The sequence below is a fragment of the Panthera onca genome, chromosome B1, assembly GCF_046562875.1.
Source record: "Panthera onca isolate mPanOnc1 chromosome B1, mPanOnc1 haplotype 2, whole genome shotgun sequence".
Classification (NCBI taxonomy): Eukaryota; Metazoa; Chordata; class Mammalia; order Carnivora; family Felidae; genus Panthera; species Panthera onca.
The window spans coordinates 113,286,390-113,306,122 of record NC_138342.1 but is presented as its reverse complement, the minus strand read 5'-3'; positions in this window follow the sequence as shown (position 1 = coordinate 113,306,122).

Sequence of the window (19,733 nt, the reverse complement as noted above, 5' to 3'; positions counted from 1 at the left end):
ATGTGTCAAGTTTCAATTTACTTTCTAGTTAGTTAACAAGGCTCCTGGGTGTCTCGGGTTGGTTAAGTGTCTGACTTTGGCGAAGGTCATTATCTCACAGTTTGTGGTTCAAGCCTCGCGTCAGGCTCTGTGCTCACAGGTTCCTGGTTGGAGCCCCACATTGGGCTCTGTGCTGACAGCGCCGAGCCTGGAGCCCGCTTTCGATTCTGTGTCTCCCTCTCTCTCTCTGCCTCTCCCCCACTCATGCTCTGTCTCTCAAGAATGAATAAATGCTAAAAATAAATTAATTAGTTACATATAGTGTAATATTAATTTCAATATTAGTTTATCCATTCATCTGTCCATGGACTTTTTTATAGTTTGGCTATTGTTAATAATGCTGCTATTATAAACATCTGGGTGCATGTGCCCCTTGGAATCAATATTTTTGTATCCTTTGGGTAAATACCTAGTAGTGCAATTGTTGAGTCATTGGGTAGTTCTATTTTTAACTTTTTGAGGAATGTCTATATTGTTTTACAGAGTGGCTGCCCAAGTTTGCATTCCTACCAACTGTATAATGGGGTTCCCCTTTCTCTGCATGCTCGCCAACATATTGTTTCCTGTGTTGTTAATTTTAGCCATTCTGACAGGTGTGAGGTACTATCTTATTGTGGTTTTTATTTGTATTGCCCTGATGATGAGTGATATTAAGCATTTTTTTCATGTGTCTATTGACCATCTGGATATCTTCTTTAAGAAATGTCTATTCATGTCTTCTGCCCTTTTCTTAACTGGGCTATTTGATTTTGGGGTGTTGAGTTTAATCAGTTCTTTACAGATTTGGATACTAACCCTTTATAAGATATGTCATTTGCAAATATCTTCTCCAATTCTGTAGGTTGTCTGTCAGTTCTGTTGATTATTTCCTTTGCTGCGCAGAATCATTTTATTTTGATGAAGTCCCAGTGGTTCATGTTTGCTTTTGTTTCCCTTGCCTCTGATGACATGCCTAGTCAGAAGTTGCAGAAGCTTTTTTATCTTGATGAAGTCCCAATTCTTCATTTCTGCTCTTCTCTCTTTAGCCTCAGGATTCATGTCTAGTAAGAAACTGCCATGTCCAAGGTCAAAGAGGTCACTGCCTATGTTCTCCTCTAGAATTTTAATGGTTTCTTGTCTCACATTAAGGTCTTTCATCCATTTTGAATTTACTTTGTGGATGGTGTAAGAAACAGGTCCAGTTTCATTACTCTCCATGTTGCTATCCATTTTTCTCCACATCATTTGTTGAAGAAACTCTTTTTTTCCATTGGATTTTTTTTTCCTTTTTTGTTGAAGATTAGTTGACCATAGAGTTGTGGGCCCATTTCTGGGCTATCTAGTCTGTTCCATTGATCTATGTGTCTGTTTTTATGCCAGTACCATACTGTCCTGATGACGACAGTTTTGTAATATAGCTTGAAATCTGGATTGTAATGCCTCCAGTTTTGTTTTTCTTTTTTGGGATTGTTTTGGATATCTAGGGTCTTTGTGGTTTCATACAAATTTTAACATTATTTGTTCTACCTCTGTGAAAAATGCTAGTGGCATTTTGACAGGGATTGCATTAAATGTGTAGATTGCTTTTGGTATATTAACATTTTAATAATATTTGTTCTACCAATCCATGAGCATGGAACATTTTTCCATTTCTTTGTCTTATCTTCAGTTTCGTTCATAAGTGTCCTATAGTTTTCACAGTAGAGCTCTTTAACTCTCTGGTGAGGTTTATTCCTAGGTATCTTAGGGCTGCAATTATAAATGGCATTGATTCCTTGATTTGTCTTTCTGTTGCTTCATTATTGGTGTATAAAAATACAACAGATTTCTATATGTTGTTTTGTATCCTGTGACATTGCTGAATTGGTGTATCAGTTCTAGCAATTTTTTAGTGGAGTCTTTCAGATTTTCTACATAGAGTATCATGTCATCTGCAAATACTGCAAGTTTGACTTCTTCCTTGCATATTTGGATGCCTTTTGTTTCTTTTTGTTATATCATTGCTGAGATGAGGGGAAAAAAAGATTTTACCATGAAAAAAAAACTTTTTTTTTTTTTTTTGTGTGTGTGAGAGAGAGAGAGACAGAGTGCAAGCAGGGGAGGGAAAGAGAGAGAGGGAGACACAGAATCTGAAGCATGTCCAGGCTTCAAACTGTCAGCACAGAGCCTGATGAGGGCTAAGTCAGAAGTTTAACTGACTGAGCCACCCAGATGCCTTGAAAAACAAAGTCTTAAGACACTTAAGACAATTGGAACATTTGTAGCTAAAACCTATGATCCAGTCTAATGGGCAACACAGATAGAAGATCACAGCAAACATACTTGGATCCTTGATAATGTCTTTGAATTAAAGAATTCTGGAATTACCCTGCTTTAGGACTTCCTCTGGTACAGTTTACTTATATTTTAAACAGTTTTAGAAGATTATTGTTATTTGTGGCTAAAAACCTTACCTTATTATTATTTGTAAATAATAAACAAATCATTATTTTTTTTCTGAGAAACTTTAGTAAATATTATTTATCTCTTGCATCTGAACATATACCAGAAAAAAAAATGAGAAATAAAATAATGAATGGAGAGGAGAAAAAATTAAAAAAAAAAATAATGGAATTCAAAGTTGTCAAAAAAGTCTTTAGGTAGAATATGAGACCAAGGATTGTGTTTGATAGATGAGAAGGTAGAGAGAAAATGAGAGAATGAAACAGCTGTTATGTCTGAGTGAAAAGCCTGATTTGACAGTCCATCACAGTACGATTCAAATACATTGCTTATGTGTCATTGTGGCCCATTTCCATGTACTGAAAGAATTGTCCTTCATTTCCATTACTCTTAGTTGGCATTTCAGAGCTTCTGAAAGGTTGAAGTCTGTTTATTCCATAGTATGTATAATATTCATTGAGTTACAGATTCTAGTCTAGATTTTTACACCAATATTGATGATTTGTTTGTTTCAAACCAATATTTATTATGGGAAAAAAACAACAATATGTACTCTTTGTGCATATAGATCTAAAACTCAATTGATTGTCTCAAGGAAAACATTCCCAGTAGTCATGAGAAAACTAGAAAAGAAACAACCACCAGACTTGTTCTACTAATCACAGACATTTTTCAGTGAGTCTTTAAAAGAAGTAGAAATTTGGGTGGTTTTAAAATCTAAGAAAACAAGCAAAGTATGATTTTAATCTATATTTAAATTCAATTATACAATTTTAGGATTTACTTTTGCCAGTTATTTGTCCATTATATCTCATTCTATACATTAGTATTTTCCTAGCATAGCACTATCTTTACCTATTAATAAAAAAATAATTAACACACTCACCATTAATAATTTTAGAATTAAATTAATATATGCTTGCACAAACATTTGGATTTGTGTCATAGAATAGATTCATAGAGTTTCACAGATCAGATTACATGTAGGATAAAAACAATTATCAATTAATCTGGGTACTGGCAGTTAAAAAAATGTTTTGTTGAGCTTTTATTATTTATGATTAGTTCCCTTTTATTAACTATAAAATAGATTTTAACTCCCAAAATTATAATTGTATTTTATTTATGTTACAGAAAATAGTAACATAAGACATGGGTTATTTAGTATTGCTAAGTATTGCTTCTTTATTCAAAACTACATGCTAAAAACCACTTTCTATTTAAACAGGTCAATAGTTTTGTTGTATTTATATGTGGACATTAATGGTACTATACTGATCCAATCAGCTAACAAATACACTTAATACAAATCAGTGCATTTGAAAAGGAAAGTACAGACACAAACTCTAACTTAAAAGAAACTTCATTATTCTTGTGATTTACTTTATGATTAATAAAATTTAAGAGACAGCTTTTGCATTTGAACATTAACATATAAATGTTAAATAACAGATGCAATTAAACAGCCCTTTCTCTATTGATGTCTGCAATTTTACTCATAGAAGTTCTTTTGATACCTTCTTTTATATGTCATGGTATACTTTTTTTTATACTTAACTGTTACAAATAGGTTTGAATTTATTTTGAGTAACACAATTCCATAAAAAAATTTAACTCTATAAAGTGTTGATTATTTTACCAGCACCACTGATCATGACAAAGTGCATTATTGGGAAGTTATAAAGTATTATACAACTTATATTTTTAAGGCCAGACAATTGAGCTTCTTACATAATTCTTAAAAAATTTTTAATCTTTATTTTTGAGAAAGAGAGAGAGAGAGACAGAGAGAAAGTATAAGCAGGGGAGGGGAAGAGAGAGAGGGAGGCATAGAATCTGAAGCAGGCTCCGGGCTCTGAGCTGTCAGCACAGGGTCCAATTCAGGGCTTGAACACACAAATGGTGATCATGACCTGAGCCAAAGTCAGACACTTAACCAATTGAGCCACCCAGATGTCCCTATTTTTTTTAATTGAAGTATAATTGACATACAATACATACAATATTATATTAGTTTCAGGTATATAGCATAGTGATTTGACAATTATGCAATTATGCAATTATTTATATATATATATGTATATATATATATATATATATATATATATATATTTATATATGAGCTCATGCTAATATATGTATTTTTTCATGATAGAATAAAATTTAAATAATATTTAAAGTACTGCATTATGCAAAATTATATGATTATGTAAAATAATTCAATTTACTATCTGCTGTGGACTGTTAGATTATCTAATTTATTTGTTAACTTGTTAACTTGGTTTTTCACATTGTTAACATTTTATCTCATATTCTTTTCTGATATGTTAATATTCTGTAACTTCTTTTTCCATTCATATACTTTGGAACTTTGTATATGTTGATATGCATAGTCTTAGTTCAGTCATTGTAGCATGTTGATCATTTAGGCATTTGAATATTCTTCATTTCATAAATTATGCTACAAATATTCTTGGACAGGTATAATTATTTACTTGCACAAGTAAATATGGTTTTCTATTATTTATATTTAGAAATGGAATTCTGGTGGTTAGGTTATATGCATATTTCTAAACACTGAGAAAAAAAAAAAAAACTACCCATTGTGGTATTTCTATTCATGTTCTCAAAGTATAAGCTTTATTTCTTAAAAGTATTCCCAAAATTCAAAAACAAAATGGGGATAATTTCAATTATGATTAGATGTAGAAACTATAGATAAATATTTATAAATTTAAACCCTTTGGTGTTTCATACTCTCTTTATATTGAAGCAAATTTTGGCTTAAATAAAAGTCACAGGTTATTGCTTATTTCCTTCATAATATTATGGCTGTTTCTCATCTGAATTGTGAAATTTAGTGTTACTGTGAAAAGATGAGATTAGGCTAATAATATTTCTTCTCTTTCCCTTTGTAAATAACCTGATTTTTCTGCCCATTTGTTTACATGATTTTTTAAAATTAAAGTTGAATAACTACTGAGTTTATTTTATTTTTTTTTCCTTATCAACATAGGTAAAAGAAGTTTGTATTGTAATGCTCATATTTTTTTCATGTTTTTATCTCAGATTTTCTTCTTCTTTCCCATTATTTTCTGTCCTCTTACTCAACACCATTACTTTTGTGCTCTTTGGAAATTCTTTGTCTTCTAATTCAGCAATATAATTTTTATTTATATTTATACTTTTGGCCTTTCTCCAATACTTGGCATGACTTTCAATAGTTATTTCAAATGTTCTCAGTTATTTTCTTTTTTGGTGTTTAATGTTATATTAATCTCTATACTCTTTTTATTCTTCTTGTCTATTTCTGTATTAAGTTTTCAACTTGGTTTTTTAATTCTTCAAAAAAATTGTCTCATCATTGGTCTGTTGCTATGTTACTTTTTATTTTGTTTTGCTTCAGAATATTGTACTATCTATAAATTTGCTGAGTTATTAATTGGAATTATTTTTTTGAATAATCTTTCTCTATAAGTTACATTTAATATCACATATATCTTGAAGGATATTACTTATATTAAATATAGCCAGCAATTTACTGAAGGTATTTATTTTTATTTATATATTTATATATTTTATTTGAGAGAGAGAAAGAGAGTGCAAGCAGAGGAAAGGGGCAAAGAGAGAGAGAAAGAATACACACTGAGTGTGGAGGCCAACGTGGGGCTCGAACCCACGTCCCTAGGATCATGACTTGAGCAGCAATCAAAAGTTGGTCACTCAACCAACTGAGTCACCCAAGGGCCCCTACTGAGGAGAGATAATGAAGAGAGGAAAGGGACTGCAAAGTGTCCACATAAGATTGATGTTTGCTGTTCAAAAACTCTCCCATCAAATCTGTTGCTTTCTTAGCAATTTTACTTTCACAGGTCAGTATTTCAAAGATTAGTGCTGCACAAAGTAAATCCATTAAAATCACAAGGCCATGTTCTGTTCCTTGGATGTCTATACTTGCCTCTCATTTTTTTTTTTTTTTTATTTTAACATCGGCTAGGCTGCTAAAAACTACATTTAAATGTGCTGTTTACTTTTGTACCATTCTTTCTTCTCTATGGAGAAATGTCTTGTGTCATGATTTTATCAGGATTGTATGACACAGTATTCTAATAAAAAAAAACTTTTATATGAGATTTGCATGACTAAATGATTTCTGGGAAATTGTGCATTTTGTTCTAGGTTACATTAACTTTTTGTTTGTTGCACACTGTTTTGTTTTTATACATCTTTTTTTCTATTTTAGTGCAACTGTCACAGAATTTCGCAAGAATGTTCTATAGCTTAGTTTCTTTCATTATTTCTTAGTTTCTTGGGACATTTTGCTTTTAGATATGGTTTTGTTCTGTTTTTTAGTTTTCTTTTTTTGTTTTTTTTGTTTGTTGTTTTTTACTTTTTTTGTATATTTCAAACAAGACAGATGAAGCAAAAATTACTTTAGGGAACTATATTTCACAGAAGTTCCCATTACCAGCTTGAAAATGTTTATTTCTAATGTCTTCACAGTAAGACAACAGCCTATAATAAATAATTGGGAGAAAAACTTTGCACACACACACACACACACACACACACAGAAAAGAAGTGCCATTGGTGATGATACACAGTGACACTATCATCATGTCTTCTTCAGAATGGAAAGTTCAAAGTTTAATGCTATTGATACCTTGTTAACAAAATTATAGTTGAGATGTAATGTGTTGATGCCTGAAAACTGCAATTAAATCTTTTCAATGAAGAAAAAATTAAACATAACAAAACATTCATTCAGTGAGGGAAATACAGGCAGCTGAAAATTCTGAAGCTATTTGCTACTCTATTTCCTTTCTTTTCTTGTTATGACAAGCTACCTAAGTGACCTTTGCTTGCCCTTGCTACTTTATAACCGCAAAGTTAGACAGGTATTAATTACTGTTACTCCAACAGAATAGGAAAATTTCTTTTAATGTTTCAAACTTGGCATATGAATTTTTTATGGCTGCACTGTATGAATCAGGAAACATACTTGCTAGGTAGCATTCTGGATTCAGTGGTCTACGTATCGTCATGCCATTTTTAAAAAAAAAAAAATCTTTTTTATTTTTTTTTTAAAGAAAATGAGAATTTCATTCAAGGCCAAGGTAGGACAGTTGCCTGTAATACACAATCTTCAGAAAGAAAGAAAGAAAGAAAGAAAGAAAGAAAGAAAGAAAGAAGAAAGAAAGAAAGAAAGAGAAAAAAAGAAAAAAAGAAGAGTGCTCTGGCAAGGGAACATTTGGTGTTGAATTACATACATTTTTTTTTTCTTTACAGAAACAGTTATAAAAAACAAATGAAAGTAGTCTCTTTGACTACTTTAACATGTTCTCTTGATTCTTCCACTTTATTTTCTAAGTCTCTCTATACTCCTTATTTTTTATATTATCAGCATCTAGTTCTTTAACTATGGCAAATATGATGAACCCAATTACCTTGTCACGTTGTCTATACAATATATTGGTCTAGAAAAATTCCTACCTTGAATAAAAGCACTCTTTCATGGAAGTCAGGACAGCTTGGTAAGTAAAGACTATGCACATTGGCTGCATTTTAAACTCCCAATATCCATATTAAGGCAGACCTTTAACAATGCCCTAAATCTGTCTTTACTTTTCTTAACCTTTTTTCCTTTCTCCCTGCCTTCCTGCCTTCCATCCTCTTCTTCCCTCCTTCCATTCCTCTGTGTCCCCTTCTTTCCCTTTCTCCCCCTCTCTTCATTATGATTATTTGAAAACATAATTTATATTTACCTAGAACTCCACTCTAAAAATATAATTTCATTTTCTACTCCATTAAGAAATAAGAAGTCATGATAGTGATAGGGTTTTGGGGTGATGTGGGATTCGAAGCTGAGGCCAAGAAAGAATTCTTGAAGATGTCTTTTGTGCAAAAAAGATGATTTTATTAAACCATGGGGACAGGACCCGTGGGCAGAAAGAGCTGCACCTGGGTTGTGATGGGTGACATTATATACCTTCAGGGTGGGAGGGGATTAGGGATAGTGTAAATTCTAAGGTATTTTGGAAGCAAGGTTTCCAGGACCTTGAAGGGCTAGCTGCTCTTAAGAAAACACCGTTTTAGTAAAACCTGGGTCATGAGACACTTCAGATGTGTATCAGGGGTCCATAAGCTTAGAGTATGTTTGCCAGCATATATCTTGGGGGAGTTGAGGTAAAGGAAGTTTCCAAAGGAATTTTTATGTGTTAAAGCAAACCTACAAGATCCTGGGGGTCAGAATAATATTAAGCCATGATTCCCTTTTGCCCCCCAGCAAAGTGTCACCATAGAGGCAGCTGAGCTCCTGAAGGGAGGTCACTCTGTCTGTTTCAAGGATTTGTCAATGGGCTGTAGGCAGTAAGGGAATTTAATTTTTCATTTGACTTAGGTTCCCACACCACCATGGCAAGCACTTAAACTCCTTTCCTTTGTTCTTGCATAGCCAGAAGTGTCTGAGGAATATCACACATATCCCACCTGGAGGGGGTGGGGGGTGCTGTCAGTGTGTGCTCTGCCCTCAGCTTGCCTGACCGTCCCTCAACAGGAATCCCCTCAAATTCTGCCTCTGAACCAAGAAACTTACTTGCAGTGTGGTATGTTCCTTCCTCTTTTGTTTGTTACAAGGTATAATCTTGCTTCTCAGATTGATTCCTTTTAACCAGGCCCTGCTTTCAATCTTTGCTTCCTTCTTAAGAACCTCCCTTTGCCAATTATTTCTTGTATCGCTTGTATCTTCAGTCTCAAGCTCTCTAATGGCTCAGTCTCATAAACTTTTAAACATGTCCCAATCTAACACTAAAACCTAATAATGATAATAATCAATGATAACAATAAAATAAAATAAAACCCTTGGGTTACCAAAATGCTGACACACATATATAATTTCTCAGAACTATATGTATGTGTACCATAAGCAGGTTAAGATCTCTATTTGCAAAGCAGAAATTGTTAATAATTTTTACATCTAGCCCTTCCTCTCAGTGCTTCCTCTTGTATTTTCTCTCAGTGAAAGTCACATTCACCAGATGACAAAGACATAGTGTGGTTTGATATGATATATGATATATATGCATGTTATATACAATGATATATGAGTACACTATGACGAATTTTATAATTGAAAGGATACATTTTTAGGTTAAAGAGAAGTTCATTATTACTTAGGCAAAAAAATACATTACCAGGCTATTTATGAAGATGGGCATTTTCACATGTATAAATACTATTACAATTAAACAATTTATAAATTTCAATGGTTACACCACTTTTTCTATGTAGAATTATCTATATACATAATTTTAAAATATATATATTTTATATTTGATTATTATTTTTAGTAATGTAGGCTATAGAAAAATTAACAAGGAAAAAGTAAACAAAATATGTCAAAATGTAAGTTTTTGAGAAAAGATAAATGAATCAATTTATATAAAAATAAGCTCATGAAGAAGAAGCAAAACTTTTGGGGGGCTTATCAGTTTTAAACAGTACACTCTAGGTAAATGTTCCTCATTATTATCATTCTGTTGTTCAGAAACTAGTGTTGTAATTACCTATTGAAAATGTGCTGAATTAACAAATTAATCGGTATGCATATTGAAAGGATTTGACAGAGTATGGGGAGCAATATGCTTCTTTTTTATGCACCAAATAACGTTAATGAATGTGAGTAAAAATTTAAGACCTGAGGTTAGCTTGCAATTGGGTAAGTGATCAATTAAAAAATCAACTCAAATTTGATATAGTCAATACTGACAGCATCAACTTCAAACAGCTGTGGAGTTGCTGATGAGATAAACAAATTAATGTGATTTCAAATGCAAAGCAATCCATTATTTCCAGCAGAAGACTTTGAAATTAATGTTTGGAGCTGCATTTATTTTCAAAGTAAGAGAGGTAAGAAAGACATTTACAAATAACATAAGGCCCAGGAAACCAATTTTGTCCTTAGTTGTAGACAATTCAGAAGCTTCTGTTTTTTGTTTCTTGGTTTGTTGAATGTTTGGGATGAAACATTGACTACTGTCATACATACATCTTGCATTTCTATTCAAAACTAAAAATTTAAAGGCTACTAGAAGAGCAGGAAATGAGAATTTAGACAGTCTAAGTTAGAACACACACACATTATCAAATGTTATGGTATGCCCAGGAATATAAAAATGAATTAAACACATTCCCAATTTAATAACCTAATTAATGAAAGCAGATGTTATTGATGATTGCTATATAGTCATAAGGGGCAGTTTCATGTAGAAATTGGACTGAGGGAGGGAGAGAATTTTCTTAGGAAATAAATGAGGTAAATGCATGTCAGGAAAATTCAAGAACTCATGCAAAGGCACATGAGCATGATTGAATATGTCATCTTTGGGAAATGTTGAGTAGTTAAAGGTGACCACTCAGCAGGATGTGGCCCTTCTGGCAGGTTGGACTCCCAAATAGCTCAGGGAACTCATGAAGTTACTGGTCTAACTTCGGTCTATAGGGAATCACAAGGGAGTGTATATACAGCAATCAGGACAGTGAAAACATGATCCAGCTTGTGTTTTAGTTTGTATTTTAGAGAAAACTAACAGTGAAGAAGATTATTTGGAGATACAGACTCTATGTACAGAAAGATTATTATGAGTAGACAAGGCAAACAAACCCAAGGATTCCACTAAGACCTGGGGTTTGAGATAGAGAGAAGCTATTTTTAACAAACAATGAAGTTACTTCTCTTGTCATTGATATTCTTGTGTTGTAACTTCTGAGCGCTGCATTTAACCCATACCAAGTGTAGATAGAAACAAACTAGAATGGTATGTATTTTCAAGATTAGAAATAATAAAGGCCCTTTCAAACCAACTGTCCTTTAAGTATGTGAATCATTGAGGCAGCTGAGTCATTGGTTTAAATGATTTACACACACACACACAGACACACACACACACACACACACACACACACACATATATAGCCCCAAATCTATGTAAATCTTTTATGTGAAAATTAAAATTTTCAGACAGCAATGCCTTTTGCCTAGTCTGCTTTCTCTGGCCTGATGATCTCCAATGAAATTGCAGCAGTGAAAGAACATACAGCTACTCTGGAGATCTATCTATCCACATTAGCAAAGGAAGACTTTAACTGAGGAGCCCCCTTCACCCCCCGCCCCGGTATTAAAATGTCAACAGGATTTGTGGCATATCACTGAACCCTCACCAAAGCATGAGACTAGTTTCCAATTTACTGTCAGTCAAATTAAGCACATTTGTACAAGACAAATTATTCATGATATACAATTCTTAAGATATAAATTTACAATTTTCCCTCATTACAGCATATCTGCAGCTAAGTGAATAGTTTCTATTCTACCCATTCCATATAAGTCTTATTTATTTATCCATAGTCTGTTCATGGCATTATGGATTTTCCTGTTTCTCTGCTCTGGATTGTCACTTCCTACCAGTAAAACTTTCTTTGCTGTTAATAGGAAATATACATACTCTGCTTTTGTCCTTGCATAAAATTTAAGGATCCAATCTTCATCAAAAGATTTTGCTCTCCCATTTCCTGCTATGTGTTTTAGCCAAGAACTTCTTTCACTTTTTCCCCCTTCTCCCCCCCCCCCCCGCCCCGATTCTTGGGTGTTGATTCTCTTCACACTCAGTGCCAAACTGCCATTATGTTAGGTTCACTCAGGACTCTAGCTTCTCTGAGAGAAGTGAAGACTACAGTTCATTTACCTCTTGCTTCTAATTGGGTCTCAGGTAAAATGACTTCCTTATCTCTTTAACACATGAGATGTATGGTAAAGCTCATGAAAGACTAAAATTTTTATCCTGATCTACAGCACTTCTTGTGGCTTTACCATTCAATCATGTACTACAGTATTTGGTGACATCTTTACAAATCTATGGTATAAAAACACATACATGTGAAGAATAATGAAAAAAAACCACAAGATTAATATTGTAGCAGATTATGTCGATAAACCATTAAGAATAACATAAAATTGTACCGGGGTTGTTATAGACTTTCCAGACAAAGGCTAAAGATGTCTGAAAATAAGAGGACATTAAGATGTTTGTCTTATTCTGAGGTATGTCATTATTCAAAGCGACAGCAATTATGTCATGGTTTTACTTTCAATGTTTCTCTCTAAGATGTTCAAACATAAAAATATATAATGGCTCATTAGTCACTATTACATTATTTTTTCATTGTAATTATGTTTATATGCAACTCCACTTGACCATAAAGAAGCAGAAGTATTTGTCCTCCAAATCCATAAACTTTTAAAAATCACCATGACAGTATAGTATACACTTCAGTATGTTATACAACATTATATTATACACAACAGTATATTATAGATCTTAAAAGTGAATTTTCTGGGTCTATAGCATTTAGACTCTCACATTAAATTTATACTAAAATAAGAAAGCAAATAACAAGAAAGGTATTATTTCTAACTTAATGTGTCAATATCTTATAAATAAGTATACCTGTCCAAAGAAGGTTTAATGCATTTAAATAGTGAAAAAGTCTTGAGTTTCCAAGATTAAAATTCTGGCTGATTTTAGAATATATCATTCAATTCTATTTGATCATGCATGAAAATTCTATTACTTAAAAGTAAGACTCTAGACTAAAGTAATTTAGGATTTGGATACTTTCTTCACTAATATAGCTAAATGTTATGATATCATATATATCATAAAACAAAAATAATACAAAAAACATATCTTTATAGTCCTACTGATGAGGATAGTTACAATAGCAAATTAGTTGTATAGCATCTAGAGGGGATTCAGTAAATATTTGTGAAATATTTTAAAACTATGTTGTGCATGAATGATGATAGAGCAACTGTTTTATGACCAAACATCTCACTATATCTTTGGAAAAGAAAAGTACTATCAATATATTTTTTTAATGTGATAACGTTTCTAATGCTACATTTGTCCAACTACAGAGCTAGTCTCAGTGAATCATGAAATCAATATAGTGGTTTGTAGCTAATATTTCAACTTGAAATAAACTAGACTAAAATAGGAGAGAGTTGGGTGTCTGGGTGGCTCAGCTGGTGAGTGTCTGACTCTTGGTGTTGGCTCAGGTCATGATTTCATGGTTCTTGGGTTTAAGCACCACCTTGGGCTCCATGCTAACAGTGTGGAGCCTGCTTGGGATTCTCTCTATCCCTCTTTCTCTGTCCCTACTCCGTTTGCATGCTCTTTCTCTCAAAATAAATAAATAAACTTTTAAAAATTAAAAAAATAAAATAGGAGACAATGGAAAAATTAGAGTGGTTTTCAAATATTAAAGGTAAGGAAAGTTTATGAATTTTTCACCTTAGTTTTATATATGCATTTGCTACTATTTAGTCAATAAAAGCCAATGTGATCATACAGTTGTTTAAGTTTGGCACCATATAAATTGACCAATACATCCATTCTGATGCTGTTTTCACACCATGGACAATAGCAAATGTCTTAAACACTCACCCTGGTTATTATTTATATAATTTTTGCACATACATGCCAAATATCTTTCTTATTGTTATTCATTGTCAAAATGTTAGAGCAGACCTGTGACTGTAGTTACAGTTTTTATGTTAATGGAAGGGGCCAAGGGGGGTTGTTATTTATACTTTACTAACAAATGGTACTAACTAACAAAGTCATTTTTGAGTGAAATAAATAAAAAGGAACAATTATTATATTCTGAGGAAGCAGATTTTTTTTTAATCTAAGCAACTAGATGGCATATTGTGAAGAATATGTAAGAGCGTCACTCTTTTTCTATTAACTAATATGTTTTCTCCTCATTTTCTTAATCTAGTTGGAGGTCAATTCAAAAACTTTATGGAATTTGAATGTTTTCATTTTTTTGGTAATGAGTAAGACCAAAAACTGTATAAATTATGAACAGATAAGTGAGTGGTCAAGAGTCAAGAGAAACACTATCATCTCTAGTGTTTCTGAATTCCAAGAGAAACATAAAAATTTTTAATACAAGTCAGGGTCTTCACACAGGGTCCTCAAACCATATCCATTGTGGAGAGGAATTGGCAACTGCCAGTTAGAATGCATGTGTATGTAATAAGTAGGAAACTGAGAAATGATGGCCTTCCCACCAGAATAAGAGCCCAATGAATCTTGCTTTATTCTATTCACAGTGTTGTATACTAGACCTGTGACTGCCCCACCATGAGAGGTAGAGTTCCTTGTCCACGTTCAATATTTATTATTCCATTTTCCCTTTTGGAATTCTTGCCCTCAGAACTTTATTAATATCAAAATATTAGCTTATATGTGGAAGGAAAGTTAACAAGACAATATGCGATATTAAGAGTATTAGGTGTAAAGGTATGAATGTTTATTCCTAGCAAGATTATAGTATATTTTAGGAGAGGACCCTAAACAATTCTTAAATGAAATGACAACATTAAATTATAAGCCAATGTTGGGGCACCTGAGTGGCTCAGTCATTTGAGCTTCCGACTTCGGCTCAGGTCATGATCTCATGGCTTGTGAGTTCAAGCTCCACATCGGGCTCTGTGCTGACAGCTTGGAACCTGGAGCCTGATTTGGATTCTGTGTCTCCCTCTTTCCCTGCCCCTCCCTGCTCATGCTGTGTCTCTCTTTGTCTCTCAAAAATAAATAAATGTTAAAAAAATTTAAATTATAAGCCAATGTTTTTATTTATTGCAGTGCTGTCCCTCAAATATCTGGAAGCTCTTTGAAAATAATGAGAATTCTGTGTTATTTATCTTGGAGTATGAAACTAAGTGGGCTTCTGCAGACCCTATAGTCTCCAAGGAAATATTATTCATTATGTATTTACAGTTATTAGATTAAAATTTGTAATGTGCTATGTTCAATTAATAATAATGCAGAACTGGGTGAACTATGAAATACATTGTTCTTTTTAAAAGCTCTAATATGGGAAAAGACAAGCAGTTTGTCCTAATGAATGCATCTAATTGGTGCACTTTATTATAAAACACTGGAGCAGCATTTTTCAAGAGGCAGTTCTATTTGTAACTGGCTGTCTTCAGCATGTCAGGGTGTAATAAATGTGCTGCAGACTAGAACTGCTGATTAGCATTTCTGGAATCCCAGGAAGTTAGTAAAAGCTGTTTGCCATTAAAGAAAGACCTTTTTAGCAGGCTTCAGGAAGGAGCTATAGTTCAACGACCTATGGTTGCTATTCAGTGTAAGTAACCTTAGGAAGGTTTCCTATAATGTATTTGGCACTATATATATGAGTGAAAAGGAAGAGAGATACTAATGAGAAAATTATGAAACATTGTGGAAATGTAATAATATTCAGTATTTCACACATAAGTATGTTTGAAATCTCTAGTATTAGTTATATCTTAACTATAATTGCTTGAAGCACATTATTATTTTTTATATTTTCTTTTTGTTTCATGTTTCCCAGTAACTCATAATCAGTAATGGATGTAAATCAGCCACTGTTAGAAGGAAAAATGAATAAGAGGAGATTTCAGTAGAGTCACTAGTGATGACAAGTGGGCCAAATCAAAAGTCATTTATGAAATAGAGTTTCAGTGTCACGCTAAAACAAATGATCATTACAATTTTCTATTTTGTAATATATGATATAATAAAATGTATCTTTAACCTAAAGTTTTTGAGACATTAGGAAGTTATAATACTTAATCCTGAAAACACCAAAATAATGCCTGTAATAATAATTCTCAAGATGTAAAATGTGAGCCTGGACACAAATCATGAGTTGACAAATATTAATATTCACTGCTTTTGGTCTATTACTGTAGTGTTACTCTGAATCTCTTCTATCAATTATTTCTAAAAGTAGAGTCATAATTTTTTTCTATTTCTAACTTCAATTTAAATAAAATACTTTTACATATGTATTTTATAGCTGGAATCCCTTGAGTTTTTAAGACTAAAGTAACATGTAAACGTTTCTATGTTAAGGAATGAAATTACTCTTAATGCCCATCTTCTGAATTAGAAACTAAGGTAACTTAAAATACAATGATTTAGTGTATGGATAGAAAAGATGAATTGAATTCCTTTTTTAAAACCTATTTATTTTGAGAGAGAGAGAGAGACCACAAGAAAGGTAAGGGCAGAAAGAGAGGGAGAGAGAGAAATTCCCAAGCAGGCTCTGCACAGTCAGTGCAGAGCTCAACACCAAGTTCAAACCCACGAACTGCAAGATCATGACCTGAGCCTAAACCAAGAGTTGGACGCTCAACCTACTGAGCCATCCAGGCACTCCAAGATGAATTGGATTCCTTTTTTTTTTAATTTTTAAAAATGTTTATTTATTTTCAAGAGAGAGAGAGAGACAGACAGAGAGAATGCAAGCAGGGGAGGGGGCAGAGACAGAAGGAGACACAAAATCTGAAGCAGGCTCCAGGCTCTGAGCTGTCAGCACAGATCCCGATGTGGGACTCGAACCTTCAAACCATGAGATCATTACCTGAGCCAAAGTCAGGCGTTTAACTGACTGAGCCACCCAAGAGTCCCATGAATTGAATTCTTAATGAATAGTAATTACAAGAGATGAAAAATAATCCTATATGGTTAAAATAAAGAGATAAAAATGGAAGCAGCTTTTAGACACTTTAAAGAGACAGCAATCTGTTTTGTTAGTTTGCTTTTTTTGAACATTCAAAATCAACTCCATATAGAGTGGAATTTAGAAAGTGATTGCAAACCACTGCCCAGGGAAAGACACAGGTTCAGAGAAGTTCTGAGTAGACTGCTTACATGCAAAGGATCATCAATAAGACCTTCTACCAATTTCTTCTCAGAAACATTGGAATGAAGAAAGCAGTGAGTTTACATAGAAAAAGTTAAAAAAAAAAAGCAACCAAGAATTCAATATTCAACAAAGTTGTCCTTCAAATATGAGAGAAATATTAAGACATTCTCAGATTAATATTAAGACATTCTCAGATTAATAACAATTGAAAGAGGTTAACACTATATTTATTCTGCTAAAAAGAGCCTTTCAAGTTGAGTGAAAAGAAAGTAGGCAATGACAAAGCCATATGAAGAAATAAAACTTTTCGAGAAAGGTAAATACATGAAAATTATAAAGCTAGCATCATTTTATTTTTAGTTTGTGAATCAATTTTGTTTATTTTCTACATGATTTAAAAAAAACAAATGTATAAAAAGAGAAATTATTAATTATAATTTGGAGTATCCCCAATGTAAAAGACACAATCTGTGACATCAGTTATAGAATAGGGAATAGGCAGGAGATTTATAGGAACATAGTTTTTGTAAAGTATTGGTTATGTTGAATAAGTTCAAATAGGATTGTTATAACTTTAAGATGCTAAATGTAATCCCCATGGTAACCAGAAAGAAACTATCTATAGAATATACAGAAAAGGAAGTGAAAGGAGAATCAAAATCTTTCTTTACATAAAATCAACTGAACAGCAAAGTAGTCAGTGATGGGAAAATAGAGGACAGAAAGTTATAAAGCAAAGAGCAACCTAATAGCAAAAAGCAGAAGTAAGTCCCTTTTTTTTAGTAATTATTTTAAATGTAAATGGTTTAAACTCTTCAAACCAAAGACAGAGATTGGCGAAACAGACTTAAAAAGAAAATGATTCAACTATGTATGGTCTATGAGAGACTCTTCTTAGATATAGACACAGCTAAAGTAAAGAGATAGAAAATTATATTTCATATAATAGTAATCAAAACAGAGCTGAGTTGGCTATGCTAATATCAGAAAAGCAAAATAGACTTTAAATTAAAAAAAAAAACTAACAAGAGACAAAGGACATTATATATTAATAAAAAATTCAATGCACTAAGAAAATGTAATTATAAACATTTATGCATCTAACTATGGATCCTCAAAACTTAAGGTACAAAAGTTGACAGAACAAGGGCACCTGGATGACTCAGTTGGTTACATGCCCAACTCAATTTTAGCTCAGGTCATAATTTCACTGTCATGAGATTAAGCCCTGCATCAGGCTCTGCACTGATAGTGCAGAATGGAAGGAAGAAATACACAGCTCTACATTAATAGCTGAAAACTTTAAAACCTCATTTTTAATCATGTATATATAGGTAAAAAAAAAAAAAACAAAAAAAAAACAGAAGATAAGTAAGGACATAGAGAACTTAACACAACAAACCATTTACACCTAATAGTTACAGAACACTCTACCCAACAATGAGAGTATACATATTCTTCTCAAGTGCACATTAGACATTCTCCAGGATAGACAGTATATTAGACCACAATATAAATATCAATAGACTTAAAAAACAGACATCATAAAAAGTATTTTTTTCCAACCAACAGGAGAAAGTTAGAAATCAACAACAAAAGGAAAACTGAAATTTCACAAATATGTGGAAATAAACAACACATTCTTAACAAACTAAAAGATCAAAGAAATTGCAAAGGTAATTAGAAAATACCCTGAGATGAATAAAAATATGAAAAACAACATACCAAAACTTATAGAATGCAGAGAAAACAGTGATCATAGGTAAATTTGTAACTATAAATGCTGAATAAGGTAATTACAAAGATTAGAATATAAATATTCAAAATAGAGAATTTAAAAATAAACAATAGAGGGAATAAAACACACAAACAAAAATTGATACTTTGAAAAGATTAACAAAATTGAAAAAACTTTAGCTAGACTAATGAAAAAGAGAGAGAGAAGGAGAAAGGAGAGAGAAAAGAGTCACATAATTAAATCAGAGACTAAAGTGAAGATATTATAAAACATACAGAGATAAAAAAGATTTTAATGATTTAATGATAGTATACTATACTAAAAGATTTAATGATACTATTAATGACTGTACACCAATAAATTATATAAATAGAAGATGTGGACAATTTCCTAGAAACATATAAAGTCCTTAAATTTACTGAAGGAGAAATAGACAATCTCAGTAAGCCTATAATGACTAAAGATATTGAATCAAAAATAAAAAACTTACTAACAAAAAATATTCCTTGATGATATGGCTTCACCTATCAATTCTACAAAATATTTAAGAATTAACATGAATCCTTTTAAAATTCTTTAAAAACACTGAGCAGGAGGATACAATTTCTAGCTCATTTTATCAGGCCAACATTATTCTGAAATTAAAGCCAGATTAAAAACAATCACAAACAAGAAAGAAAGAAAAGAAAATTACAATTAAAAACTTGCATCCCCTATAAATATCAATGCACAAATGCTCAACAAAATATAAGCAAAATGAATCCAATAG